The 12,988-nt window shown below is 36.9% G+C and overlaps 2 long non-coding RNA genes across 2 annotated transcripts; both read left to right on the top strand.

Annotated features, from left to right (window-relative positions):
- Positions 1–3,789: 3,789 nt before the first annotated feature.
- Positions 3,790–11,628, top strand: LOC114274552 (uncharacterized). Its single transcript, XR_014338004.1, has 2 exons — positions 3,790–3,946; positions 11,315–11,628. It is a non-coding gene; the product is annotated as an uncharacterized LOC114274552 (long non-coding RNA).
- On the top strand, positions 3,960–10,599 carry LOC145797045 (uncharacterized). Its single transcript, XR_014338005.1, has 2 exons — positions 3,960–5,027; positions 10,265–10,599. It is a non-coding gene; the product is annotated as an uncharacterized LOC145797045 (long non-coding RNA).
- Positions 11,629–12,988: the final 1,360 nt, after the last annotated feature.

Below are 12,988 nucleotides of genomic sequence, written 5' to 3' on the forward strand. Positions count from 1 at the left end.
GACGAACCGGTCCATATACTCCTGTAAACACCCACCGAAAACTATCTGCCACACACCCAAACAAGCAAGAAACCAAGAAACCCCCTAACTCCTCTCCCTCCCTTACTACGATCCTGTTGTCCCAACAGAGCACAATCCTTCCTGCTGAACCCATTATAGGCAAATAAATCCATTCCACAAAACGACCACCCCAAATTTGTCGCACCACCTCATCCTCCATTGTCTTCATTTTTGTTTCTGTTAAACATACCACGTCTGCTCTAGCATTCCACACCACTACTCTGACAACCATCTTCTTATCCCTATAGTTCAACCCTTGCACATTCCGTGACAAAATTTTTAATCTCATTTCAACAAAAGGGCCCTCCACCCCCCGGTGGCTTATGGACCTCTCGCCTTGTCATCCTCTCTTCATGGTCATAATTAATTGAACAATGTAGATTTCTAGGCTCACGAGCACCTTTCCGGCCTGCTGCTGTCGACAATTTTCCGCCCGTTCCAAAACTAGAACTCTTTGGCCTCCGTGATGCCTCTACCGCTGAAAACAGTCGCATTTGTCTCTGCCTCATGTCCTTTAAAAGACACTCCTAACAAGCGGCTAACCTCACTAATCCTTTCCAGTACCCATTCAGACACAACAGTGTCAGAAGGAATCTCATTCTTACCAAACCCAGCATGATAGCCTAAAGCTGAGTTTGAATCGTCTCGCCACAGCCCTTCCTCACTCCACATGGCCAAGGGCTAGACCACCAGGGATAGTTCTTTCCCGACGTAATCATCCACAGTCTCCATTCGATCGACCCACGAAGTCACAACTATCGGCGACTCTTCCCTATATCGACCCTCATTGTCGTGAGATCGGGGCAGAATAGCCCCTACCTCGAGACGGCTGACCTCGGCCACCTTCTTCGACACCTGCCGAGGTTCAAAATCCTCACCACCATCAACCAAATATTGATCCGATGTCGACAGGTCGCCCGTCGTTTCAGTCGTAGCTCCCGTAGAGGCTAAAACCTGACCCGCTTGACAAAGACCCAAACCCTGATAAAGGGTATCAAAAATCTTGGCCACTGGAGTCGTCTGTCCATTAGATTGGACCATATGGACCACGAGGCAAGCCCAGGACTGCCTTCCCTTTATGGCCCAAGAGCTCTTTCATTTGAAAATGGCCCACTGTCTCCACACTGGGCACAAATCCACTGCCAGAAGCCCTCTTAGAGCCAACATCCTCTGTAGATTTATTTTTAGGCCCAAGCCTATTAAATGAACCCCGACCCAGGCCCTCTCGTTGCCCTTTTTGCTTACAGATCGTTGAACGTAATTATGGCCCAACAAACTGAGTAATTTCCATAATCTTTCGGCCCAAACTAGGCCCAGCCCCCTGACCTCACTTCTTTGGTAACCAAATCTGAGATGATCTGGCCCTAACTGTATTATTCTGCAATTACGTCATCTGCCATCCTCACCCAAAATCACGACAACCAAAGCTCCCTGAATCTCGCGTTTCTAAATTTAGTCGTTGCAGGACATGAATTTTTGGTGAGCCCTACCGTTTCATGGCCGATTCCTCCTCTTACCAGACTGGAAGGACATACCGCCATTGGCCCCATATGACATGAATCCGCGGCGAAACTCCATGTCCCGAACCCTAAACCTTCAAACGAATACAACCCAGCGACTCCATCGTCGTCATCGCATCGTCGGTGGCCAGAAAACCCCCACATAGATCCCCGATTGCTCAAAACACTTGCTTCCCTCGAAGATGAATTGGAAGGCCCAACACCTGTACCCAAACACTCTGTTGGGGCAAAGAATCGCGCCCGTTAGTGCATAGTACCTTCGGCGACCACCGTTCAAGCTGTAGGGGTCAACCATCAACCACCCATGCATTATTCAGTATACGGGTGGCATCACCTCTGTTCGAAAAGGTGAACATTACAAACTGGCGTCCAATCTATTTCATTTGTACCTCTCCCGTGACCCTCTATGCTAGATTTTCCCATGCCGACAACCGGTGAGCCTCCATCCCCTTCTCCCCCAGAGCACCCACTCGCCATACCAAACAAGAATCCAAAAAAGAGACCCACCCTAGTTCGGACCCCTGCTGGACTTCCACCTCTCTACCAACAGACCTCGCCACTGCTATCCTTGCGTCGTCTGGCCAAGCTCTTACGTTACCGGTGTGCTTTGCACTCTCCTTGGACACCCAACCATTCCCCCCCAAAAAACCTTCTACAACCAAGGCAACCCCTTCCCAACTGTCGCCGTAAGATGATTGAGGGATGAAAATATGACGTTGCCGATCCCCCAATTGGACCAAAATCTGAACCTCCTCGCTCTCCTCCCCATGATGAAGCCAACAGGCCACACTTTGTCAACCCCCTGAAACCCGACCCAAGAAAACCCTTTCGGCTACCCTACTAGACACTCGAAGCAATCGTGTTGCCACCCACTTAATCTCAGCACCAACCAAATCAATAGCCCAACGAAGTCCCTGTCCCCGTTCAATAATCTCAACACGCCTGCGTCCAATGCCATCTTCCTACCCCTCCTCGAACTCAAAAGATCTATCACCATGAAAAATTAGTCGTCAGCGAGAATAATCCTCTGAAACGATCACATCTCAACCAAAAGCATAAGTTTTTTTGAAAACTTGACAAAGTGATTTCACAAAAAGCGTAAGTCAACACAAAAGGCATAAGTTTTCACAAAGAGCGTAAGTGATTTCACAAAAAAATATAAGTCAACACAAAAAGGTGTAAGTTTTTTCAAGAACTAACAACAACACAAAAGGTGTAAGTTTTCACAAAAAGCGTAAGTGATTTTAGAAAAAAGCGTAAGTCAATACAAAAATGCGTAAATTTTTTCAAGAACTGACAACAACACAAAAGGCATAAGTTTTCACAAAGAGAGTAAGTGATTTAAAAAAAAAAAAACATAAGTCAACACAAAAAAGCATGAGTTTTTTTTTTCAAGAATTGACAACAACACAAAAGGCGTAAGTTTTCACAAATAGGATAAGTGATTTCGCAAAAAAGCATATATTATCCTTGTAAGAAGAAATGTCGATCGGATAACGGATACTATGTATTTGGATCACTTTTTTATAAATCGTTAATTTTCTGATTGTTCATTTTTTTTCCACACAAAAGTGTTATGAATACATAGTATCCGTTATCCAATCAACGTGATTATTTACAGAAATATTGTACTCAACAAACCCTAAAATGTGAAAGGTTCTAATTATCGAAAAAATGACCCAAAAGTGAACCTAATGAGCCGAACTAAACAGGACTGTCCTAGATCTGGACTGGAGATAGTTTGGGCTCCCAAAATTTTACCTAAATTAAAATTCCCTCGTAAAATTTTGCCTAAATTTTAGGATTTCCTCTCCTTAAAAAAAAAGAAACAAAAACTAGCTATAGAGAAGGATAGAGAGCGATGCGTTAGAGAGAGAGAGAGAGCAAAGATGAAGAAAAGAACATAAAGAGAAGATAAAGGGAAGAGTAGTCCTTCGGAGCGATAACCATTGCTTTGCTTGCGATAGCCATTGCTTCGCTCGAGCAGTCCTTCGGATTTACCTCCTTCGCAACTTCGATTATATTCGCTTTTCTGTCTGGTCAATAAAGGCCCACGAACGAAGCAAACTGAGCTGTCTCACCTCTCTCTCCGACCAGAGTTCTCGTATCTCTCCCTCGCACTGCCCAATTTCAGGTACATGTTCAGATATTAGGGTTTTGAGTTCTAATTTGAGGCTTTTCAATTTCCAACTTAAGGTTTGGGGTTTTTCAATTTCACAGGTTTCTCTCTCTCTCTGTCGATCTCAGTCTCTCTCTATTGATCTCGGCTGCAAATCATAGGTTTCTCTCTCTCTCTCTCGGTCTCTCTATCAATATCGGCCGCAAATCACAGGTTTCTCTCTGTTGATCTCGGCCGCAAATCACAAGTCTCTCTCTCTCTCTCTCTCTCTTTCTCTCTAATTCCCCATTTCTGACACTTGTTAGGGTTTTTTATGATTTTTTTAGTTTAATTTTGTGTTAATATTTTAAATGGGTTTCGTTGAAGTGGTTTGATTTCTATAAAATTATGGGTTTGATGTCCAAAATGGTGATAGAGAAAAAATTTTGATGTCAAAAATCAAAATCAATGAACAAGCTGATTTATTTTAGTTTAGCAAACAAGAATCATTCAAGATTTGGATCGACGTATTTACCAACTCTACTCTTGCTTGATGTTACCTGTCATGATTTTGAAACGGTTAATTATCTTCCTCTTTCATCAATTTTGTTATTTGAATTGTTCTGTTCGGTTATGTGTGTTGAATGTTGATTAGGATTGCTAGAATTGATCACCTAAGTTTGTTGATGCTCATGCTCTATTTTTTCTCTTTTATTGCTTCAGATTCATACAATTGATGAAAATCAATTTTCATCTTAGATTTTCTTCTTAAATTTATCATATAGTTTTAATTGAGTAGTGAATATTTTTTGAAGCCTATTACAAAATTTCAGAAAAGTAAAAGATGAGAAATGCCAATTTTCTATTGACCAAAGTTGATCTGTTGAATAAAAGATGTTGCCTTTATTTATGTTTTGGGAAAAAACTTTAAAGTCGGCTCCACCACCCCCTAGTTTTATATAACAGTCTATATTGGAGAATGTGTACAACACTTAGCAAATGGTTGTTACACTTATTTGACACATTTCATTATGATTAATATCTCAAATATGTAGTAGATATCTGAATGAGACATTTTTGTGTGTCTTTGATGGTTATGCCTCTCACTCAATGGCTCATATGCTAATTTCTTGAGCTCAACAGGTGTACGAGAAGAAAGTGAAGAAAATTTCTAACATGAACATTGACCCTTTTAAAGCTGTTGGAAATGGCAGTGTTGCTAGTTCAAGTGGCTCTTCTAGCCCTAGACCATATCTTGCAAATGGAGGAAACCCAGATAAATCTTACCATTCTTTGAGCAATGACTTCTCATTCCCACCAGGGGCATTTCGTTGCCACATTTACATGCGGTAGTTGTACTCAACTTTATTTTTTGGGTTATTTTCCTGTAGTAATAATAGTTTTCAAAATAAATAATCTATGAGTATCGATATCTTAGATTATGCCATCATTTCGATATTGCTCAAATCAACTTACTTATTGAAAGAAATTTCTAAATTAGCCTGGCCATATTCTGAAACATGCACATAGAATTGTAGGAAAGGTCCAGAAAAATAAAATGAAAGGAAATAAAAAAAGAAAAGATAAGAAAAAGGAGGCAGTTAGGTTCTGTGAGTTGCACCTACTATGCCTATCCTTAACCAAGATCAAGGCACAAGGATTGAAGCAAGGTGCACAATCAGGAACCTACAGATTGCAGACTTTGCCCTGGTACAACCTTTTACTTGACAGACTTAAGACTATCAAAATTACTTTGTTTGTTTTTAACTAATATGTAAATATGTACTTTATGTCTGTCTACAAGAGATTCCAATACGAACTCAATTAAAGAACAATATTTTTTTGGGCAAGTTACACTAGCAGTCCTTATAGTTTGGGACTCGTATCATTTTGGTCCCTGACTTTTTAATTGTGATACATTTGACCCTGAATTTTAAATCTTGTTTCAAATAAGGACAATTGAATATACCATTGTTCAATATTAAGGGCAAAGTCGTCAATTTGATAAAATATAAATAATCTTTAGTGGGTAGAAATAATTTTTAAAAATTCAAAAATATTTTTTTGACATTTATTTTTGTCAAATTAGTTTATATTTTATCAAGTTGACGGCTTTGCCCTTGAAATTGAGCAATGATATCTTTAATTGTCCTTGTTTGAAATAAGATTCAAAATTCAGGGTCAAATGTATCACACCCCAATTTTTAATTACTCGGAAACATTACTAAAGCCTTTAAATTAGGTCCATTTTTTTTTTTTACAAATATCCATTACCCTTGAGTAATAGAAATACAAGGACACATGTTCTTTCTCTCTCTTAATGAATATTACAATGACAACAATACATGCCAATCTCCTACTGTGTTACAAATAAATAAATACAAATACAAAATCCATTTCCTTTACATCTACTATGAAGTTATACAAAGAGACTCAAGAACTCCATAAATTAAAGTTCAAGTTCCCTAATTTATTTACAGAACAACACTCCTAATTTATCTTTATGGTCACAACTAATTCATTAAGTTCATCATCACCAATTCATAACCCCCTTACCCATTTTTGGTTTCCATTCTTAACAAATAATGTCTATGTACATTTCCTCTTTAAACCAAATTACACATCAATATGCAATTTCACAAATTCATTACAAGTCACAAATAACATCATCAACTCAACACACTTCTCAACACATAGCTAAATACAATCCACCTTTTCCCAACCTACTGCGGCGGGACAGCGGGCACCCAATCCATAACACTTTTCACCTTTCACCGGCTACTATACGGCGGGAAATGAACTCCCAAAAAAACATTTTCTCAAAAGCCATTTTTTTTTTTCCAAAAATCATATTTTTCCAAAAACCATTTTTTTCAACTTTTTAAAACCATTCCCCACATTTGCCGGCTACTATACAGTGGAATGTGGGCACCCAAAATATTTTCGAAAACCAACCGTTTTTCCACTTTTGCTGGCTACAATGCGACAGGACTGTGTGGACACTCAAAAATCATTTTTCCACTTTCACCGGCTACTATACAGCAGGACTGTGTCGACACGCAAAAACATTTTACCACATTCGTCCAGTGATAAGCCTAGACAGGGCAATTAGGCACCTTTAATCCAAAACCACCCCCACATTTTCCGGCTACTATACGGCGGGACGTGGGCCCCCAAAAGCCTTTTTCTTCAATTTTTAAAACCATCCCCCACATTTACCGGCTATTATACGGACGGTCGTGGGCACCGAAAAACCATTTTTCAACTCCCCGCGCGGGTACCAACACAACACCACCCAACACAACTCAACTCACTCAACACAACCCAACATAACTCAACTCACACTCAACACAACCCAACACAACACAACTCAAACTTAACACAACCCAACACAACCCAACTCAACACAACTCACCATGATTCAACACAATTCAACATAGCCAACACACTTCAACATAATCACCACAATTCAACATAATCAACACTATTCAACATGATTCAACTCAACACCACTAAATGAAATTCAACATAATTCAAGGTGAACTCTTAAATTTCCATTTCATCCCAAGGCTCATGTCATCTATATCATTAACAAATCTTTTCCCCCAAATTTCATTTCATATTATAGCATGATTTACAATGTCCATAATAAAGGTTCAATCGCTAATTTTTAACATAATTTTCAAACATTTATTAAACTTGTATATATACAATTCAATACCTTAATTTCATGATTCTACTTTCAATTTGGGCAAAATCATTAATTATCATCATGAATCAATTTAGGGTTTTCAAGAAAAATTAAGATTTTCAAGAAAAAACTCAAACTTCTGAAACCATTACTTTTTATTCCAATTTTCCCATTGATTACACACCTAAGGTTCATAATCCATAATCTTAACCCAACAATTGAACCCCAACACTTCAAACCCTAAACCCCCAAATTCCATGACATAACACTGTATGCTCAAAATTGTAGATTTTGCATTTATATAATCAAAATACCACAAATCTATCTATTAATGCAAGTATTGAAGGAGAACTAGAACCCCTACCTCGAGAATCAAGCAAAAGAGCAAAGCTCCAAGAAGAATCCTTTGCCAATCCGAAATCCAATCGGTTGAAAAGTGAGATTTTCAAGCCTTCTTCACTTCTTGGTGAGAGATCTTGGCCAAAACTTAGAGGAATGGAAGATATTTGGAGTAAAAAACCTAGGGTTTTCGGACCTAGGGTGAGAGGAAGGAGGAAGGAAATGGAAAATGCAAAGAATGATCTAGAAATGTGCCTTTAAACTTACTGAATTCGCGCAGTCTGCTCGAGCGTCTCTTTTTCCGCTCGAGCGTAACTACTTCCAGCACAAATTCCAAAACTTCAAACGGGCATAACTCTCTCATTCGGACTCCGTTCTAGGTCATTCTTGTGTCCAAATTGAAGCCCCAGAAGTAAGATTTCCAATGGTTCTAGCCTCACATCCAAATTCAAAGTCTAGAAAAATAAATGGGCGAAAAAGTGACGGCTGTTCATAGGAAAAATTATCCGAATTAAATTCTTGGTTCACTCTTACTTTACCATTATGTTGCCACTTCAATCAATACCCCAAAATAAAATAAGGAGGTTCCAAATACACTAATAAAAATGTCAAGGGCAATCTCACTTTCCACGCTCGAGCGTCGCTTTCCACGCTCGAGCGCGCAGACCAACAAAGTCGTCTGCTCAAGCGACCACTCCTACGCTCGAGTGGGAATTCACAAATCTCAGAATTTCGAACCTTCTGCAAAAATACTGAGAACCTCTCAAGTCCGTTCGAGCCTCAACTCCCCTGCTCGAGCGGAGGAAAAAAAATTCGGATCGTTACAAAATGTGTCACAATTGAAAAGTTAGGGACCAAAGTGACACAATGCCCTAACTATAGGGATTATTAGTGTAATTCGCCCTTTTTTTTTGTGTAAGTAATCGTCATATAGATGTGTATTTATGTGTGTTTGTGAAACAGAAGTGAGACTACAAGATGGAGATTTTTGCTACAACCATTCATTTATTTTTCAAACTTGGACTATTGTTTTTTTTTTTTTGGGCTGTTTATGTATTGTTAGACAAAATATGAATTCAATCATGTGTTTCATTGAGATCTGAGAGGAGATAATAACTAAAGGATTTAAGTTGGATCAAAATTGATTGAACTTATTATGATCTGTGAAATCAGTCAAAATGTAGGTCTAATATATAAATTTTCAAACTGAAACAAGGAAAATGTATTCAAATTAATGGCAAATCTTGCCAAATACTGATAGATGGATATGAGTTCAAATTTCAGTATATTAAAAATAGGTTCTCTTTTACATCCAGATACTTGGTTGGACTTGGATTGGTTATTCCAAAGCCCCTTTGCAGGTTTTGGTATGCTATTGATTCATAGATGGATAGATGTATGCATGAAACAAGAGGTGGTGATCTTCCCTTTTACATCTCACTAGATATTTGATTGTGATCCCTTTCAGAATATTTATTACTACATCCATTAAACCACTAACTAATGTAGATATGTAACCATAAATCAAAAGTCCACAAGTCATTCAACTTTCTTTTTTTTTTTTTAATATTTTTTTTAGTACATCAAACCATTTGGTCCTAGTGAGTTTTTGGATTTGTAGCCTTTCAGTTATTTAAGAATTCAATGACTTAGCCATCGGTGCAGTTGAGCATTAAGAACTTGATAATTCTTCAATCTGTCTACCTGAACTGAGCTTCATGTTACATGAAGGTGTAGCTTGGAAGTGATTCTGTTTTAAAGGTACAATTATGCTAGTCCAATTATGAATTGAGATCAAGATGCATGAGTATAGCTATTTTAAAATTGAACTTCGGGATGACTTGATGAGCAATGAGCAACTATTCTTTGAAATTTAGGATAAATGAACCGTTTCCCCCTTTTTTTCTTTCAATGTTGAACACAACTTTGGTCTCTATATTTGTTATTGAACTTAAAAGTGCCACTATATGGTTGTGATTGTTATATGCTTATGCTCTTTTGGTATCTCTGTTAGAGTTTGAATCAGTAAACCATGTGTTAATATGCTTTGCCCTTGTGTTTGGAGGGTGTGGTCTGAACATGTCTATTGATCATTGCTTGGGTGTATTTTTATTTGTTTCCTTATCGTGTATCCATGATTGGGGGCTGTTAGGATGACGTGAGAGCAACAAGGTGCCAAATAATAATATTCCTGAAAAAGTGTAACAAATCCCACTGCGGGAAATAATTAATGTTCCTCTTGAATACATATTGATATTCTACAAATAATGTTGCCTTATATTGGATTAACTTAAATAAATTAAAGAATGATGCCAAATTCTATAAAGTCTAAATGTTGTTAATCAAGAAACCATCTGCAATGCATCTTTACTATAAAGTATAATTTTCAAATACTTATAGTCAAATGAAACAAACAAAGGCATCAATTAGCACTCCAAGCTTAAATAGGTCACAAGAAACATCTCCTTTTAAACTGTGGTGTTTCTTGATACACAACCTTTTTTCTGGCTAATAACTTATGATGTTTCTAGCTAAAATGAAGAAATATGGTGGCAGGTGTGAGCAAGAAGATATCAGTAGCATCAGCTAGGGCTCACACTAGAATACCAAAGCAGAGCACTCTTTTTCAACTTCCTTCAGGGGGTTTTCTTCATTTTAATATCTTCTATAATTTGGTCTACATATAGTATCTATGTATGGATCAATTCAAATATACAATGAAATATGACCAATGGTCTTGGTTGTTCTGTAACAATTATGTATATGCCTATAGGTAGTAAACATTAATGCTTAGATGTTGTTTTGATGTATTAGATAAGGCAAAGATGAGCACTTTGGAAATCAATTTTCAGTAATTCATGGGGAAATTGTGATTTTTCCTTTTGGTTTAATCTGAAATTGGCACTTTGAACAAATGAGTAAGGGCTTCAAACTTATGTGCACTCACTAATCACTATGCTTGTGGACTTGAATAATGTTTTTCACAAACTTTTTAGTTCTCAAATATTTTCTTTTGACAAAACTAGTAACATTTATAATTTTCTTAAAGTTCCTTGCTACTGTGATATCAACCATAATTCTAAGTATTCTTCTTTTTTCTCAAATTTCATTCTTGATGGAGATTTAAAATATTTGCATTTGTAATGGTTGTTACAAGTGCTTTCTCTATTTTTGTCCTGTGTTTGTTGTTTCCTGACTAGCTTTCTTTATTTAATTCACTGTTTAATAAATTATCTTTTTTCACTTCGGCTTGGTTTTAGAGAAAGTCTAACAGCTCCATCGGTTGTTTCCTTGAAATCAACATTTGTCTTTGGAGGGACATTCATCATAATCTCATCTTCTTTGTTATGGCTTCTAGTAATCGGTAGTTTCATGATTTGTTTTCTGATCTCTTTTTATTTAATTTCTAGGTGTACATTAAAATGTTGATTCCCCCCCCCCCATAATTGAACTATTGATCATGTCTTTTTTTTTTTTCTTAATTCATTCTCATTGGTTATCACAAAGAAAGTGAATTCATGGTAGCTCGTATTTATTGGATTTCATTGTGCTAATTAGATTTTGTAATGGCATTATACTTATGGAATTTACTTTTCTTATGAATAGGTACCTGAGGATCCAAGCGATTATTTGAACGTACGTATAAGTTAGCTTTTGATGTGGTACAGATTAATTTTGATGCGATACATATTACCTTTTGACATGGTATAGATTACCTTTTTTGGCATGGTATAGATTACCTTTTGGTATGGTACAAATTAGTTTTTGGTGGTACATATTAACTTTTGGATATTAATTTTGTTTAATCCTTTGTTATGTATGGAATTGTATTTTTGAGGTTGGATTGTACTTGGTTTATATGGAATTTCTATTGCATTTTTAATTTGATGTTAAATATGAATTTTTTTGATGGTTGAAAATGAAATGTGTGCATGTTGTGGAATGGTTGCTAATTTCATCAGTATATGGATTATTTTATTTATATACAAGGTACAGGTTCCATTAATAATGAAATAAATATAGTTGGTCGAGAAATTAATTATAAAAAAAAATTATAAAGTTTTTGGTAACTAACTATTTTGGTAGCCAAAATTCAAGCAAAGATTTTTCATGACTAAATATTTAGTAGTAAAAAAGAAACAAAAGAATTTTGGAAACTAAATAGTTAGTAGCTAAAATAAATTAAGATGAGGAAGGAAACTATTGCCGACTAAATATTTTAGCCACGAAAGAACATGGCATCCATCGGTTACTAAAATGCTTGGTTGTAAAATACCATGAAATGAAAATATCTAATCTTTTGGCAACTAAAATGTTTAGTCGTGAAAACTAACAACGGCTAAACTATTTGGTCGCAAAATGTATTATTATTAGTGACTAAAATTTTTAGTTGGTAAATGTATTATTATTAGAAACTAAAATGTTTTAGCGACTAAATATTTTAGTCGCTAAAAGAGAATTTCATTTTGATTTAATTACTTTTGGCAATTAAATATTTCATTGCCAAAATGTTATTTTTGGTGACTAAGTTCGTTTTAGTAGCCAAAGATAAGATAATTAGTGACCAACGTCAATTTAGTCGCCACTGACTATTGCTGACAAGGCTTTGGCGATCAACAGGGCGACAAAGAACTTTAGTTGCCATGGCGATAGGATGAATGTGGATGTGGTGGTAGGGTGGTAGCAATGGCGGTGGTGGTGTGAGGAGTGACTGTGGTAGTGGTAGAGTAGTGATGTGATAGTAGTAGAGTTCAAATGGTGATGGGGCATGACAACTGTTGTAACAGTGGTGACGGTGGTGGTGAAATCGGTGGTGTTGGTGTAAGAGGTGGGGTACCCTTTATCCAATCCATTTGTTTCATTAAATTTTAAGTTTGTAAGATAAAAGTCATTTAAATTATGATGAATTTCTCACATAAAATCACGTAATTACTTAATGCTAATTTAATTTATAAATATTTATACACAAGGATCAATATACACCATTATAACCTCACAATCGCTACAATTATCATCAATATTGTTGCTACCATCATCATCATCACTGTCATTGCCACCACCACCACCACCACCACCACCATTATCAAGCCACCATTGCTATTACCACCATCTTCATTATCATTGTTATCGTCGCCATAAAACATACCATCATTTTACTACCAACATCACAGTTTCTATTATCATTTTCGCCACCTCTCCACCACCGCCTCTACTACTACAATCATTCACCTTCATAATCATTACCACCATTACCAATGATTTTTTTTTTTTAATTTTGGG

The sequence above is a fragment of the Camellia sinensis genome, chromosome 8 (genome assembly GCF_055761805.1).
Source record: "Camellia sinensis isolate YWXY chromosome 8, ASM5576180v1, whole genome shotgun sequence".
Classification (NCBI taxonomy): domain Eukaryota; kingdom Viridiplantae; phylum Streptophyta; class Magnoliopsida; order Ericales; family Theaceae; genus Camellia; species Camellia sinensis.